Consider the following 6,253-nt stretch of genomic DNA (forward strand, 5'->3'; position numbering starts at 1 on the left):
CCAATGTACCTTTTCTTCACCTGTGTGCTAGCTGAATCGGTAGCATAAGCAGCACTGACTTGAAGTTGTGTATCTTGTAAATGGAGAGAGATATCACTCTGCTATTTGTAAAAGAAAAAAAAGAAAATGTAAATAACTGAGGAGAACCGGTGAACAACTCTTTGAAGTAGAGGAATTGATGGTTGGTTCTTGTTTGTATGTGTATGGGAGCATCCTCCCCCCCACCCCACCACCACCCTCCCCCCATCCCCCAGCTGGATGACAACGATGGTCATCATCGATCTCGATGGACACACACTTGACTAGTATCTCTACTTATGTATGGACAGTATTACAAAACAGCCTGCCTGTTCATTTGGTAACGTTCTCAAATTAAAAAAAAATGCTGCTTTCGTGTCTTTTAGTTATTATTTTTGCGTTCTTGATGCTGTTGTTGTTGTTGTTGTTGTTATGTTTCTTTTTTCTCTGTTTCCTTCTTTTCTTTCTTGTCAACGTGTCTTGACGTATGCATGAGTATTATACAAAAACAATAACAACAACTAAAAAACATCAACAACAACAAAACACCACCACAAAATATCGTACTGTAAATACACATATTTCTCATAAAACAGAAATAATGCTTTCACATCATCCACACTTATTATCATAATTCCAGCCGGGTGAGAATGCTAAGAGCGAAAATTCCTGCCTGAACGTTTTGCTGATCTCCCACGGGGCTGTAGGGGGCTTCTTAGTGGCTGTCATTAGCATAAAATCCACAGAGGAATTTCTCAAGAGCTTTGCTGAATGTTACAGACATATTTCGACTGTGCCTCCTCTCCCCAAACGCACGGACGCACGCACACACATACACAAAGAGGCACATAAAAACGCGCAGCGTGCGCGCGCGCGCGCGCGCACACACACACACACACACACACAACAAATTAACCACAGCGTAAATTAGCACATTGACACATACACACATGCACGCGTAAAATATCTAATGAGCAACTAAACACAACACATCGTGAAAATAATTGCATGTCCAAAAGTGTGGGAAGGCGACATTTACCGAGACAGAGAGACAGACAGACAGAGGGAGAGACTGAGACAGAGACAGAGGGCGGTAGAGACAGACAAAGAGAGACAGAGAGAGACCTAGAGATAGATAGAGAGAGACAGAGACAGACAAACGGACAGTGGGAGAGATAGAAACAGAGGGCGGTAGAGACAAACAGGCAGAGGGAGAGATAGAAACAGAGGACGGTAGAGAAAGACAGAGAGATGGACAGAGATAGAGGTCGATAGAGACAGACAAACAGACAGTGGGAGAGATAGAAACAGAGGTCGATAGAGACATAGAGATGGACAGAGACAGACAGAGGTGGATAGAGACAGACAAACAGACAGAGGGAGAGATAGAAACAGAGGGCGGTAGACACAGAGAGACAGACAGAGACAGACAGAGAGAGAGACAGAGGTTGACAGAGACAGACAGGCAGAGAAAGAAAGAGCGAGACAGAGAGAAAGAGAGAGAGGAGCCAGGAAGAGAGAAAGGGAAGGAGGCCGAAAGGGAGGAGAGACAGGGAGAGGGAGAGGGAGAGAGAGAGACAGGGAGAGGGAGAGAGAGAGACAGGGAGAGGGAGAGAGAGAGACAGGGAGAGGGAGAGAGAGAGAGAGGGAGAGGGAGAGAGAGAGAGAGGAGAAAAAGCTGCCAGCAGAAGTGAGGGGGGGGGGGGGCAGAGGAGGTTGGGGGTGGAGGGAGAGTACAGGCAAGCTGCCACAAACCAAATTATCTTTCCATTATCAAACTGCGCCAGGAATTTCACCCCTGACACACCCCCCCCCCCCCTTCTTCTGAAAAGGCCTGATTTCAAAATCGATAATTTCACACAGTGACAGGGGAGGGGAATTAAAAAGAGAAAAAAGCCCACCACCCATGCCGTCTGGAGCGGTGAGTGAGAAGCCCCATGAATCTTAATTTGTCTTCCACCAGTTGGCTTGCTTCAAATCAAATCAAAACTACTGGCTAACACGGTGGTACAGTGGTTAGTGTCTCGGTCTGACATGACTGAGTGAGCAAGGGAAGCAGAGTTCGATCCTCGCTCTGTCGAGTAGACTTTCCTGCCCCGACCACGGAAACATTCAGTTTAAAAAAAAAATTAAAAAAGGGAGAGAGAGAAAAAAAACACCATTTCTTTTCCGGCAGAAGAATTTGCAACAGACAGCTCAGTTCTGTTCCTCAAGGAGGCGTCTCTGTGTTCGTACAAATCCATATACGCTACACCTCATCTCCTAAGCAGATGCCTGCTTGACCAGCAGCGTAACCCAACGCACTTAGTCAGGCCTGCAGGGAAAATATAAAAAGAAACGAAGTGAACTAAGATACAAAAGTAAATAAATATATAAGTAATTAAATTAAGAAATTGTTAGATTAGAATAGTAAAGAAGAAATGAAATAGATAGATAGATAAATAAATACATAAATAATTAAATTAAGGAATTGATGGATTAAAATATAGTAAATAAGAAATGAAATAGATAGATAGATGAATAAATAACATAAAATAGATTGCAACGGTTATTGCAATACCACGGTCGGTCGAACGTGGCCTTGCAACATTCAGGCAGCTGTGAATTCATTTCATTTATTGCCTTCTTTTCGTTCGTGGGCTGCAGCTCCCACGTTCACGTGCATGCATGTGTGTGAGTCTGCTTTTGCGCGCATGACTGTTTTTACCGCGACATGTAGGCAATTCCCGTTTTCGAGGGTGTACATACTGGGTATGTCATTGCTTCCATAACCCACCGAACGTCGACATGGATTACATGATTCGAGGGTGTACATACTGGGTATGTCATTGCTTCCATAACCCACCGAACGTCGACATGGATTACATGATATTTAACGTGCGTATTTGATTTTTTGTGTGTGTGTATACACAAAGGGGGTTCAGGCACAAGCAGGTCTACACATTATGTTGACCTGGGAGATCGGGAAAAGAAATCTCCACCCTTAGCACAGCAGGTGCTCCGCAACCAGGGTTTGAACTCAGGGAATGTCGGGCAAGAGTCCAGCGCTCTGTTTGACTACAGTCCCCGTCGTTCTCTGCAGATCCAATCCCAAGATGTCCTGTGTCATTTGTGTTGAATGCGTGAAACCATTGACATGATCATTATTCACGTTAGTTAAACTTTGGATTCCGAGTTGTGAAATTTGTTTTGTATGTCTGCAGAGTCAGAGTCAATATCAACCAATCCTTCTCATGCAGTTTCTACATAAGTATGGCACTCCATTCCATACCTGGTTTCCACACATGATGTATAATGTGGTGTGTGTGTGTGTGTGTGTGTGTGTGTGTGTGTGTGTGTGTGTGTGTGTGTGTGTGTGTGTGTGTGTGTGTGTGTGTGTCACTGGACATCATCTGTGGACATGATTGGTGGAAATCTTCTGTATACATCACCGGTAGACATCACTGGTAGACATCACATCACTGGTAGACATCATTGGTAGACATCACTGGTAGACATCACATGTAGACATCACTAGTAGACATCACATCACTCGTAGACATCACATGTAGACATCACTAGTAGACATCACATCACTCGTAGACATCACAGGTAGACATCACTAGTAGACATCACATCACTGGTAGACATCACATCACTGGTAGACATCATTGGTAGACATCACTGGTAGACATCACATCACTGGTAGACATCACTAGTAGACATCACATCACTGGTAGACATCACATCACAGGTAGACATCACTAGTAGACATCACATCACTCGTAGACATCACATCACTCGTAGACATCACAGGTAGACATCACTAGTAGACATCACATCACTGGTAGACATCACTGGTAGACATCACTGGTAGACATCACTGGTAGACATCACTGGTAGACATCATCAATGTAAACATCACTGGTTGACATCACTGGTAGACATCACTGGTAGACATCTCATCAATGTAAACATCACTGGTAGACATCACTAGTAGACATCATTGGTAGACATCACTGGTAGACATCTCATCAATGTAAACATCACTGGTAGACATCACTAGTAGACATCACTGGTAGACATCACTGGTAGACATCTATCAATGTAAACATCACTGGTAGACATCACTAGTAGACATCACTGGTAGACATCACTGGTAGACATCATCAATGTAAACATCACTGGTAGACATCACTAGTAGACATCACTGGTAGACATCACTGGTAGACATCTCATCAATGTAACATCACTGGTAGACATCACTAGTAGACATCATTGGTAGACATCACATCACTAGTTGACATCACTGGTAGACATCACTGGTAGACATCACTAGTTGACATCACTGGTAGACATCACTGGTAGACATCACTAGTTGACATCATTGGCAGACATCACTGGTAGACATCACTAGTTGACATCACTGGTAGACATCACTGGTAGACATCACTAGTTGACATCACTGGTAGACATCACTAGTTGACATCACTGGTAGACATCACTGGTAGACATCACATCACTGGTAGACATCACTGGTAGACATCACTGGTAGACATCACATCACTGGTAGACATCACTGGTAGACATCACATCACTGGTAGACATCACATCACTGGTAGACATCACTGGTAGACATCACATCACTGGTAGACATCACTGGTAGACATCACATCACTGGTAGACATCACTGGTAGACATCACTGGTAGACATCACTGGTAGACATCACATCACTGGTAGACATCACTGGTAGACATCACATCACTGGTAGACATCACTGGTAGACATCACATCACTGGTAGACATCACTAGTTGACATCATTGGCAGACATCACTGGTAGACATCACTGGTAGACATCACTGGTTGACATCACTGGTTGACATCACTGGTTGACATCACTGGTCACATGAATCGCCAGCAGGCAGGACGGACGCTGATAGTTTCAGTTTCAGTTTCAGATTCTCGAGGAGGCGTCAGTGAGTTTGGACAAATCCATATACGCTACACCACACCTACTAGTACAGATGCCTGACCAGCAGCGACGCCCTTACGAAAACCTTAGGTGCATGCACACTCACAATATCCGAGTCTCCATCAGAGTGGTTCTTCCAGAGAATTTTGTCAGAGGACAACACTTTCGTTGCCATAGGTTCTTCTTCAGTGCGCCAAGTGCGTGCCGCACATGGGACCTCAGTTTATCGTCTCATCCGAAGACGGTATCACCCTTCCTACACCCAATCTATGCTTATAAGAAAAAAAGAAAACGAAAAAAGAACCAAAAACAACCCGAAAAAACAACAAACCAAAATGATCAGGAATTGGACACCTGTTCAGCTGAGGTGGAGCACCAGGCGTCCGATCACATAACGTTATCACCAGACGGTCTGGCGACGGTAGGGAAATCCCATAGTCTCCCTCTTGCCTCTGTGCTGTTGGGGAGAAAGCTTACACCGACTTGATATAAAGAGTCAGGTGGGAGGCGGTGTCAGTGTCTCCACGAGTAGTTAGCTGTTTGCCATTGGTTGAGGGCAGGCAGTACTTTCAACATTTGCAGAGTCCCAGGGCTTTGACACACGACCCACAGACCTGGAGGAATCCGGTGAACAGTTCTTGTGTGTGGTGCCCCAATGACTCTTGACAGAGTTGAGGGAGAAGAAGAAGAGTTTCACTTACTAATCTTTGTTTCCTTTCTTTCTTTCTTTTTAAAGGCGTTTGTATGGTGGTGGGACCACAGCGGCCGAAATGGATATGCGTTGTGCTCCTAGTCTAGTGTTCGTCAGTGATCAGGTATTCGAGGCTCCGTTTCTGCATGATGTTGTGTTTCTGGAGAAATGGCACTGTACTTCAATGCTCCTCGTTCAGTCCAACCAGGTGCTGGTCTTCAGTTCTCATTCAGTCCAAGCAGGTGTTGGTCTTCAGTTCTCATTCAGTCCAACCAGGTGCTGGTCTTCAGTTCTCATTCAGTCCAACCAGGTGTTGGTCCTCAGTTCTCATTCAGTCCAAGCAGGTGTTGGTCTTCAGTTCTCCTCATTCAGTCCAAGCAGGTGCTGGTCTTCAGTTCTCCTCATTCAGTCCAAGCAGGTGTTGGTCTTCAGTTCTCATTCAGTCCAACCAGGTGCTGGTCTTCAGTTCTCATTCAGTCCAAGCAGGTGTTGGTCTTCAGTTCTCATTCAGTCCAACCAGGTGTTGGTCTTCAGTTCTCCTCATTCAGTCCAAGCAGGTGTTGGTCTTTTCAGTTCTCATTCAGTCCAGCC

Source organism: Babylonia areolata, chromosome 7 (assembly GCF_041734735.1).
Source record: "Babylonia areolata isolate BAREFJ2019XMU chromosome 7, ASM4173473v1, whole genome shotgun sequence".
Lineage (NCBI taxonomy): Eukaryota > Metazoa > Mollusca > Gastropoda > Neogastropoda > Buccinidae > Babylonia > Babylonia areolata.